Source organism: Cynara cardunculus (genome assembly GCF_001531365.2).
Source record: "Cynara cardunculus var. scolymus isolate 2C chromosome LG 2, CcrdV1, whole genome shotgun sequence".
Classification (NCBI taxonomy): Eukaryota; Viridiplantae; Streptophyta; class Magnoliopsida; order Asterales; family Asteraceae; genus Cynara; species Cynara cardunculus.
This window is the reverse complement of record NC_037529.1, coordinates 69,140,990-69,153,542: the sequence shown is the minus strand read 5'-3', so window position 1 is coordinate 69,153,542 and position 12,553 is coordinate 69,140,990.

The window sequence follows — 12,553 nt, the reverse complement described above, 5'->3', positions numbered from 1 at the left end:
CTAGCTTACACTCTGACCCGAGTAGCATGGGGCATGTGGAATCCCATGTGAATCAGCAAGGACCACCTTGAAAGGCAAGAATAACATATATTAATTGTAAAAGTATTTTGGTAATGTCATAATTTTTTATTATTATCAAAGTTGGGCAAAAATTTCATTTTGTAAATCCAAGTAGAACTTGTCAAAAATTTCAAAAAGTTATTGTATGGAAATCTTATTTCTGAAACTTTAATAACTATACTAAAATCTATTTTTAAATAAGAACAGATAGGCCAACATAAATGTTTTGTTGTAAACTCTAAAATATAAGGATTTGTTGGAGTTGGTGGTTAAAATGTCTCTTTGTATGTTAGAGGTCATGGGTTTGAAACTTGGCCTCTTTAAAAAATTAACTTTTTTAATGAAGAAGAAGGCCGCCCAACAGCAGTCATGGCTGTCATTTTCAAGCTCATTGAGCTTCGTTTTTACTCGTTTTTTGTTTTGTTTTTTTTTTCTTTCTTTTTACACCAAATCCTTTGTAATATTTTTACTAACATTTTGACATAAGAAACACAATTTTTCGTCAAGAAATGAGTTTCATTTTCTTGCTTAAAGTTTTAATTTTAAACTAAACCGAACTAAACTTAAAACTTCAAAAACGAACCATAAAACACGAAATCTGAAACATAAGACTACTAGGATTCCATAGAGGACTAAAAAACGAAGCTAATCATATAAAGAACATGAATTTTAGTTGAGTATTTAACCTCCGACGAAAAACGGGGATTTTTTATCTTGAACTTCAGCTCCGGTTTTCTCCTTCAAAACTCGATGAAAATTCGAGTGGTTTAAGTCTAAATGAAGAGAACAACGAAACCTACTTAAATCTGGTTTTGTTTGGCTTATTTGTTAACCAACCGAGCCAATCGAAGCTCTTTAAACTTCTTATTGAAAAGTAATTTTCAAATTTCAGAGTTTGTCCTATTTACGAAACAAGTCCCTCATTTTTGGACCACTTTACACTAGATACTACCCCTGCACTATGAGAAATGACCTACAACTCCCTGACTTGCTTACTTTAACGAAATTTACAATTTTCACTCTTATTTTGATTTTTTTCTTTCAACTTTAGTCTGATTTTTAAACTTCTTTTAATTAATTAATTTATTTAACATATATATATATATATATATATATATATATAAGTACGTGTGTGTGTGTTTTATAATTCAAAAATGAAAAGAATAATAATGAAGATAAATTATTTATTCCTCGAAATTTTTGGGTTTTACATATGCTCTAGTTGCTAGAATTAGTTCCGTTCGAACTCTTATAGCATAAAAGGATTGTATATTCACCAAATTAACATGAAAACAGCTTTTTTGAATGGCCATCTAAACGAGGAGGTTTACATGGAGTAACCTGAAGAATTTGTAGTACCTGGACAAAAGAATAAAGTGTGTAAACTTATTAAATCACTATACGGGTTAAAATAAACTCCTAAATAGTGGCACGAAAGGTTTGATACGACCATCACATTTTTCGGGTTCTAACATAATGGGGCCGACCGATGCATCTACTCAAAATACACGAGAGGGTACACTGTGGTAATATGTCTTTATGTTGATGATATGTTGATCATCGGAACCAATCTAGATGGTATTCTTGAGACAAAAGGGTACTTATCCTCGAACGTTAAGATGGAAGATCTTGGAGAAGTAGATATCATCCTTGGGATAAAGATCAAAAGATTAACATCTGAAATCTCTCTATGTCAATCTCACTACATAGAGAAGATATTGACCAAGTTTCAACATCTTAATATAAAGGAGTTTAACACTTCGTTTGATTCAAGTGTGAAACATGATAAAAATACTGGTAGAGCAGTGGCTCAACTAGAATATGCTAGTGCAATAGGGTGCATGATGTATGCAATGCATTGCACTAGACCGGACATTGCTTTTGCTGTGAGTAGACTGAGTCAATATACCAGCAATCTAGGTTTAGATTATTGGAAAACAATTGGCAGAGTATTGGGCTACTTGAAAAGAACCCAAGAACTAGAGTTGGCATACTCTACACATCCAGGAATCTTTGAGGGATATTTCGATGTGAGTTCTCATCTGTTGCAACTTTCCCTTCTTTGCTTCTACTCTGACCACAATATCAATCTCCTCTTACTCTCCCCTCTATGCTTCCACACACCCTCGCCACAGAAAATAAAGGCAAAACCTCTTGAAGGAGATTGGTGGTAGTGGTGACATCAATATAAACCATAAGCCCAACACCATTAAATAAGACCAAACCAATTGCAATGGAATCAATTTAGGTCCAAAGTGTAAAAACCAGCCAAAATGTCCATTTCTCTTAAACCACCAGTCCAAAAACGAGGATGAGAAGGAGATTCCCAAGACGAAATCGAAAAGGTTCGAGGCAGATACATAATTCGGTTCTTAATTCATAACTCATCAAATTAGCATCATCTAATCGAACCCTTTTGTCAATACTCACAAACCGAGTGATTCAATGATGGTTGTTAGTACATACAATCGAATTTCGATCCATGAATTCCACATAGGAGGACCTTGAATCAAGACTCAGATTAAAGTGCTTGATACTCACATCCATATACCTACTGAAATCAAAACCCTTCCACCATTGGTTCTATCGATTGATTCCATGATTACATATTAGAAAGATTGAAACTCTAACTTTCGTCCCAACACTAGGTCCATCATGAAACCCTCCATCTCAAATCCAACCATTCCATCAATACAAAGCCATCGGCTTTTTGTAACAGAGCATAGGTTGAGATAAGAAAAAGCCACCTTATTTCACCAATTTTAGTTCAGATAGGATTTTGAATACATCTTGAAGAACTTGAAGAAGCCATTTTGGCAACATAGGAATAGATGGTTGGCTGCCAGAATGAAGATTCACTATAGGACCATTCCTGATTTTGAATGAGGTAACACTAGCGGCAAAGCCCAAGAACCTGACATAATATGTTAGCTCCAATCAATCCCAAATTTAAGTTCATCTAAGAGTATCCTTAGCCTATCCCTCCAAACAGCAGCAACACTAAAATCAGAAGGGAACCCATCCTTTTTTCTCCATCTGACTTTATCTTTGATATCATCAAATAGAGGAGGCAAATATAATTGCAATATTTCCCATACTTGTTCCATATCTACATAGGCCAAGACCACAAACTATCAATGACAGCGTCCCTGACTTTCAAATTCAGGTCCATCCTTGCACAGTAGATTTCCCTTTTTGAAATTAAGTTACAAAGTGGACCAACTGGATGCCAGAAATCAAACGATAATGATGTGTCTTTACCATCACCCCATCTGATAAATAACATGCTCTGTAAACATGTTTCTGATCTGTAAAGTTTCCCTCCATAACCAAGATGCATCATAGACTTCACCAACTTCCCAGAAATTTCTGTCTTTCAAACGATGGTTCGTGTATCCACTATACCCATAACGAATCACCTTTTTCTACCACTTCCAAATTTGTTTGGATAGAGCTTTGTTGCAGTTTCTAAGATCCTTAACCCCCAACCCACCTTGATTCATAGGTAGACAAACAATTTTCCATTTAACTTTTGCTTTTCCTCTCACCAAGTCCCCACTATTCCATAAAAGCCTCTTAACATCTTTTCAATCTCCTTTATAACAGATACTGGCAGCAAGAACATAGACGCCCAATAGACACTAATGGATGATAACACAAAATTAATAAGTTGGAGACACCCAGCAAAAGACAACCATTTATTTAATAGAATTAATTTTATCATTTTGTTAGGATTTATAACATATACTGGTCGAATTTTTAAGTTTGATCTTGTAGGATATTAGTGGTGAGTGGTGATGGTTCTTGAAGAAGATGGAGGAGAGAGGGTCGGTAATGGTGGTGGTGGCGGTTCTTGAAGGAAATGGGTGGTGGGTGGAGGCGGTGATTCTTGAAGGGACGAGGTAGACAGTAGGGTTCGGGGAGGCAACTAAGGGATGTGATGGTGGTGGAAGAGGGTTTAATTTGCTTTACGGTCTTTTAGGTGGAAGGTTCTCATGTCATAGATGAAGATAAAATAACCAATTCCTTAACAAATAACAAACCTTAAGGACCAAATTCGTAATTTACTCTTATAAATGCATGAAATAGCAACTTACTTTTATAAAATTTCTTATTATAGCATTCTACTTTTGTTTTTCTTTATTACAACAATGTACTTTCAAATTATTTTTTATTAAGGCATTGTACTTTTAAACCGGTTAACCCTTGATTTTTTTTGCTTGTGTGGCTTTAATGAGGTGATGTGGATGACACATCATTTTGATGACTTAACTAAAATAAAAATAAAAACATATTTCAAATTATTATTAGTGATTTTCATTTTTCATTGCTATGATCTAAAAAAATATTTAAGTTTTTTTTTTACTTTTTCTTATTAAGTTGCATGCAAATTAAATATTCTAGAGTAAAATATTTCTTAAATAAATATGAAACATTATTTTTGAGATATATTTTGTTTGTAAAAAAGTAACACTTCTTATTTTAGGTTGTTCAAATAAATACATATCTTTTAAAGTTCTCTTTAAAATATTAATGAAATAAATTGTGATCTACAATTTTTTAATATTGTTATATTAATAAATAATTCAAAAAAATCAAATTAATTTTACATACTTATATGTCAAGTAAAACTTTTTGAACAAATATAATATATTCTTTAAAAGATAATATTTTTTGGTAAAAAATAAACAATTCTTATTTTCTTTTTTCAGAAAACACATATTTAAAAAAAAAATTATTAACGAGCTAAGTTGTGTTCTACTAGTTTTATTGATACTGGTATATTAATGAAATAATTTAATTTTTTTAAATTCATTTAATATATTTATTAAATAATATGTAAAATATCTAAATATTAAAATTAAAAATACGGTGTTTAATAAGAACTAGTAGATGTTATAATAAAATAATTTTGAAAGTACAATGATGTAGTAAGAAAGTCACATCACCATAATATATGTAGACAACCTACATGGACAATGAGGTGACATGAAAACCTGATATAATGGGTAAATTTAAATCAAAAGGTTACCCAGTGTTATAATGGGTAAATTTTTCAAAGTACAATGTCCTAATAAAAAATAGTTTAAAAATACATTATTGTAATAAAAAAAAACTGAAAATATAATACTATAATAAAAAAATTTATAAAAATATATTAATATATTATTGTTTTGTACATTTTACCCTTGTTGTTGATACAGAGGCCCAATGGTGATTATTGGGTCCTCTCTCGCTCGGCAAGCCTGCTGCTGCTGGTGATTAGTGGTAATCCGATACAGACCCCCCGTTCCCGCCTCTTGCCCTCACCCAACTCTTCCGTGTTCCGTCCCTTTCCACCGCAACTCCGCCTACAGCTTCTGATTTCTGAAGCGGTAAGTGTTCTTTAGGTTTCATTTACTTTGATTCTTTCCAAATAAGAGTTCCTTTAGGAAATAAGAGTTCCACGCTATTTAATTTCTGATTTATTTCCGTCATGCATCAGTTCTCTCCGCTTCAGGTTAGGGTTTCGAAATTCGAATTACAGTTTCTTAGATTTTGTGTCTTGGTTTTCAAATCACTTTCTTATGTGCATCGTTACTTGATTATGAGAACGTTATAATTTGAGTCTTTGTTCTGAATTTGAGTTTATTGAAAATTGAAATTGCGAATGATTCAATTTTTTGAATGATCCATTTACAAATATTGATAGATGTTTATGTTAACTTAATCCCAATCATATGCATAAGAATCCCTAATCAAACATGTGAATTCATAAATACAACAAATTAAGTAAAACTTACTTGGTGGAGTGTTTGTCTTTATTCCACTTGAAGAAGCCATGAAGAACTAATTTTGGTTTCCTCTGATTGTTTCTCTTCGTTGCTTAATTGATGGATTGATTGTTCATATATTTTGTTCCCTCTAATGATCAGAGAATTCCATTGAGAGCCTTGAGGGAAAAAGCAACGTGAGAAAACAAAAAGGGATAACCACCACTATATATATGTAATCCAAGGGGTGCAACTCTCCATCAAATTAACTCCCCTATATTTGTACTCAAGTCCCTCCAGAAATTATAGGGACCAAAATGCAATAATGGAATAATATCAATAAAAACTATATATGTGTAAATAAACATACAAATGATCAAGGACATAATGTATAGGATTCCAACATTCTCCCACTTGGCCGAAAGATCATTTGCATATTTAATATAGAGACATATAGCCTGATGGTATCTACAAGTTTGTCTGAAACAAAAGTTATTGTGCACACTAAACAAACAAATAAATAATGACAAACTTTGTTTGAGGATAAGCAAATTACTGCGCTTTAAAATAATACATAAGTTACGTAAATTAATTATGTATTGAGTAGAATATTACATCATACAAGATCTTGTTGTAAACCCATTTTGACGACATGTTCGATGAACACCTTAGGGGGTAGACCTTTCGTCAGTGAATCTGCTAGCGTATCATGTGTACTCACATACTCAATACTAATGTTTCCTTCCTCAACTCTTTCTCGCACAAATAAGTATTTTGTGTCAAGATACAATCCTGCACCAATCGAACTGTTACTGTTCGAGAAACTAACAGCTGCATTGTTATCGCAATAAAGCTTCAATGGCCTTGATATAGAATGTACAACTTTAAGTCCACCTATCAAATTCCTCAATAGCATTGCATGACAACTTGCATGATAACAAGCCACATATTCCGCCATCATAGTCGAGGTAGTCGTCAACTGTTGCTTACAACTTTTCCATGAAATTGGCCCTTCTGATAGCATGAAAATGTATCCTGATGTGGATTTCTTATCATCTTTGTATTTAGCGAAATCGGAGTCTAAATATCCTATTACCTCAAGATTATCCGATCTCCGATACGTTAGTTTGTATCCTTTTGTCCCTTGTAAATATCGTAGGACTTTCTTAGCAGCTTTCCAATGGTCTGGTAAACCTCCGTTGAGGTTTACGTATAGAAGAAACTTTTAGTTAGCAGTTCAGCTACTGTTTGGCATCGTGTAATTGAGGGTAGTTTGGTATTTTCGTCGAGTTTAAATAGCTAGCTGTCAGTTAGTGTCTGGTATTCTGTTTTGAAGAAATTCAGTTGTAGAGCGCAAAGCRAGAGCTTTGAGGAGAGAATCCCAGACCTCTCGAAAGTCTGGGAGTTGTAATCGATTTCCAATTTCATAATAGATTGGCCGACAATTTCAGCCTTGTTCGTCATCAATTGCCGACTGTCAATCATTTTCCTGTTTCCATTGCTTACGTTTATAATTCGACAGCTGAAGGTACGTTTTTTGTTAGTAATTTGAGCTAGGGTATAACAAATTGGTATCAAAGCACGTTTCGATTGATGATGGCGAACGTCACGACGCGAAGCACCAATAATCGAATTGAAGATTTGGAAAGTAGTGTGGGATCAATTGAGAGGAGTCTGGAGCGTATTGTACAACAAATTGAAGATTTGAAGAACGAAATGGTGAATCGAACGAAAGCTACTAATTCTTCAGATGAAGAGATGACGACACGGTTCGAGAGAGGGGAACGTAATCGAGGAGGTCAGAATCGATTTTTGGCAGTAAATGGACGTAAACTGGAGATCCCGATTTTTGATGGCAAAGACCCAGATGGTTGGATTTTGAGAGCTGAAAGATATTTCATGCTGAATCAATTGAGCCAAGAAGAAAAGATTGACGTGTCTTTTATTTCATTTGAAGGGGATATACTGAAATGGTTTCAATGGGAACACAAGAGGCATCCGATTACAAGATGGGAAGATCTAAAACATCTACTGTTGAGGCAATTCAGGTCATTGTCAGCAGGTTCTTTGTGTGAACAATTTTTGTCAGTGAGACAAGAAGGTTCGGTTGAAGATTATAGAAGGAAGTTCGTTGAGTTTGCAGCGCCATTGGATGGGATTCCAGAACAGGTTTTTTTAAGTCAATTCATTAATGGATTAGAAGAGTCTATTAAAGTAGAACTGAGACTCCTGGATCCATTAACACTTAGCGAAGCAATAGAGGTAGCTATGAAGATTGAATTGAAAAACAAAGTGTTATCGAGGGAGAAGAATGCAGGATACGGCAAGAAAACAGGTTCATCTTTCTATTCTAATCAAGAGTCGAAAAGCAATTTTTCTAGTCATGGGTATAATAATGTCGCAAATTCTGTTAATTCCCCAACAATTGCAAGTAAAGCAAATATCGGTTTTCGTCGTCTGTCTGATCAAGAGGTACAACAAAGAAGATCGTTGGGTTTATGTTATCGGTGTGATGAAAAATATGCCCCTGGCCATAAGTGCAAGAAGAAGGAGATGAGTGTGTTGCTAGTCCAAGATGATGTATTCAAGGATATGGAACCAGAAACAGAGGAAAGAGCTTGCAATACAGCTGAAATTGCTGAAAAAGTAGAGGTGCATTTAAATTCAGTTGTGGGTTTGACTAATCCTAAAACTATGAAATTGGAAGGAAAGATTGAAGGACAAAAGGTGGTAGTGTGAATTGATAGTGGGGCCACACATAATTTCATATAATATGATTTGGTGAAACGATTGAATTTAAAAATAGAAGCTACTGGTGAATATACGATTACGTTGGGTTCCGGAAACATGGAGAAAGGTAGTGGTATTTGCAAGGGAATAATGTTGTTTTTACCTGAAGTTGAAATAAGAGAAGATTTTCTGCCTTTAGGGTTGGGTAATAGCGACGTGATCTTAGGAATGCAATGGTTGGAGTCTTTGGGAGCGACATACGTTAACTGGAAATTACAAGTGATGAAGTTCTCCTGTGGAGGAAAATCGGTAATGTTAAAAGGGGACCCGTCTCTGGGACGTTCAATGGTGTCATTAAAGGCGATCGGAAAAATGATCAATCATGAAGGACATGGCATTTTGGTGGAGTTGGGCACTTGTTTAGTGTTTTCGGATAATATGGCGGAATCAAATATTGCTTTGGAACCAATATTAAGAGAATTTGAATCGGTTTTTAACATGCCACGGAGATTACCACTGGAGAGAGGAAGGGAGCATGGGATCGTGTTAAAGGAAGGGAATGAAACAATTAATGTTCGGCCGTACCGCTATCCTCATTATCAGAAAGATGAAATTGAAAAATTGGTAAAGGAGATGCCCGAGGCGGGAGTCATTCAGCCGAGCATGAGTCCTTTCTCTAGTCCGGTATTGTTGGTAAAAAAAAGATGGAAGTTGGCGATTTTGTATTGATTATCGCGCATTAAACAAGGTCACTATTGTTGATAAGTTTCCAATCCCGGTTATTGAAGAACTTTTGGATGAATTGCATGGGGCAACCGTATTTTCTAAACTCGATTTAAAATCGGGTTATCATCAGATTCGAATGAAAGAGGACGACGTTTATAAGACAGCATTTCGTACACATCAAGGACATTACGAGTTCTTAGTAATACCCTTTGGATTGGTTAATGCACCGGCAACATTTCAAGGATTAATGAATGAAGTTTTCAAGAATTATCTACGAAAGTTTGTATTGGTTTTTTTTGATGATATTCTGGTCTACAGTAAAACGATTGTAGAACATCAGGTGCATTTACGGAAGGTGTTGGAGGTTCTTTGCCAACATCAGTTGTTTGCGAATAAAAAGGAAGTGTGAGTTCGGTCAAGATCGTTTGGGGTATTTGGGCCATATAATTTCAGCAAAAGGAATCGAAGTTGATCCCTCGAAGATTGCTGCGGTTTTGGATTGGGTGGAACCGAAATCGGTGACGGAATTAAGAGGATTTTTAGGGCTGTCCGGGTATTATAGAAAATTCATAAAAGGTTACGGTATTCGAGCCAAACCTCTCACCGACCTCCTTAAAAAAATCAATTTCAGTGGACTCCGGAAGCTCAACAGGCGTTTGATGAATTGAAGATAATGCTATCTTCAACTCCGGTATTACGCCTTCCCGACTTTTCTAAAGATTTCATAGTGGAGACAGATGCATCGGGATATGGTCTGGGAGCGGTTCTTATGCAAGAGGAACAACCGATCGCATACTTTAGTCAAACTTTAGGGCTAAGGGCGAAACAGAAGTCGGTTTACGAGAAGGAGTTAATGGCCATTGTGTTGGCTATAAAAAAGTGGAGACCATATTTGTTGGGAAAGAAGTTTGTAGTTCGTACAAATCAACAAAGCCTTCGTTTCTTATTAGAGCAACGGGTGGTGGAACCGGAGTATCAAAAATGGGCAAGTAAATTGCTGGGTTATGACTTTTCAATTGTCTACAAGTCGGGGAGTTCCAATCAAGCGGTGGATGCGCTTTCTCGTAAAATCGATTCGGTGGAATTGGCCAATATGGTGAATTTTACATGGAGAAATTGGGATCACTTGAAACAAGAAATCGTTGGCGATAGTTTTCTGAACCGTATCAAAGACGACTTAAGTTTGGGGAAGGCCGAGCACAAGGGATTCGAGATTCAACAGGAGATGCTATTGTATAAAGGTCGTCTGGTTATTCCTCGTTTATCCAAAATGATACCGCTAATTTTTGAGGAATTTCACGGATCGCCAATTGGAGGTCATACGGGAGAAAATCGGACGTATCAACGTATTGCATCGGAGGTTTTTTGGATGGGAATGAAGAAAGACATAGTGGATATGGTTAAAAATTGTGAGGTGTGTCAAAGGAATAAAAATCTAAGTGGTAGTCCGGCTGGCCTTTTGCAACCTTTATCCTTACCAGATAAAGTATGGGACGAGATTTCTATGGATTTCATCGAAGGTCTACCCCGATCTAACGGTATGAGTTCCATCATGGTAGTAGTAGACAGGCTCAACAAATACGCCCATTTTGTTGGGTTAAAACATCCTTTTAGTGCTCAAACGGTGGCAGAAGCATTTGTAAATAATATAGTCCGATTGCACGGGGTTCCTCAATCGGTGATTTCAGATTGAGATAAGGTTTTCCTTAGTCGGTTTTGGAAGGAGTTGTTTCGTTTGCAAGGAACGAAGTTGAAGTTCAGTCCGACGTACCATCCACAGTCAGACGGTCAAACCGAGGTAGTGAATCGTTGCTTGGAGCAATATTTGAGATGTTGGGTGTCATCTACACCTAAACAGTGGTGCAAATGGCTCCCATGGGTTGAACTTTCATATAATACCTCTTTTCATACGGCCCTTAAAGTGTCTCCTTTTAAGGTGTTGTATGGAAGAGATCCTCCTCCTTTACTTCGTTATAAAACAAATTCATCGAGGGTACAATTGGTAGATCATGAGTTGATGGATAGAGAAGAAATGCTTGATGAAGTGAAGTTGCAATTGTTGAAGGCTCAATTTCGTATGAAACAGTATGTTGATTTGAAGAGTAAAGAAGTGGAGTTTGTAATAGGAGATTGGATTTTCTTGAAGTGACGTCCTTACAGACAGAAATCGTTGGTAATGGGGAATAGTCCTAAACTTCTAGCTCGTTTTTATGGACCGTATAAAGTGCTGGAAAAGGTGGGAAGTGTGGCGTATCGTTTGGATCTACCAAGTTCAGGGAAGATTCATCCTGTTTTTCACGTATCTCAATTAAAGAAAGCTGTTGGAAGTTGTATTTCTACTCAAGATTTTCCAACTCAGATTTCGGACGAATTGGTATTACAAGCTGTTCCGGAAGATATTTTGGATGTGCGACAATTACCAAATGGTGATGTGGGTCAAGTTGAGGTTTTGGTAAAATGGGAAGGAATGTCGGATTTTGAAGCTTCTTGGGAGAATTACGAGGCACTTCTTCAACAATTTCCTCATTGTCACCTTGAGGACAAGGTGAAATTTTTGGGGGGAGTATTGGTAAACCTCCGTTAAGGTTTACGTATAGAAGAAGAAACTTTTAGTTAGCAGTTCAGCTACTGTTTGGCATCGTGTAATTGAGGGTAGTTTGGTATTTTCGTCGAGTTTAAATAGCTAGCTGTCAGTTAGTGTCTGGTATTCTGTTTTGAAGAAATTCAGTTGTAGAGCGCAAAGCGAGAGCTTTGAGGAGAGAATCCCAGACCTCTCGAAAGTCTGGGAGTTGTAATCGATTTCCAATTTCATAATAGATTGGCCGACAATTTCAACCTTGTTCGTCATCAATTGCCGACTGTCAATCATTTTCCTGTTTCCATTGCTTACGTTTACAATTCGACAGCTGAAGGTACGTTTTCTGTTAGTAATTTGAGATAGGGTATAACATGGTCCAAGCCAGGATTTGATTGATATCTCCCCAGCATACCAGCCACATAAGCAATGTCTGGTCGGGTACAAACTTGAGCATACATAATGCTTCCAACTACAGAAGCATATGGAATTAGTCTCATTTGGGCAAGTTCTTCCTCGTTTCTAGGATATTGATAAGCCCCAAAATTATCACCTTTGACGACGGGAGCCACTGAGGGTGAGCAATGTTGCATATTGAAACAATTTAATATCCTCTCAATGTAGGCCTTTTGGGACAGACCCAATATTCCATGATCACGGTCTCGGTGAATTTCTATTCCTATCACATAAGAGGCTTCACCGAAATCCT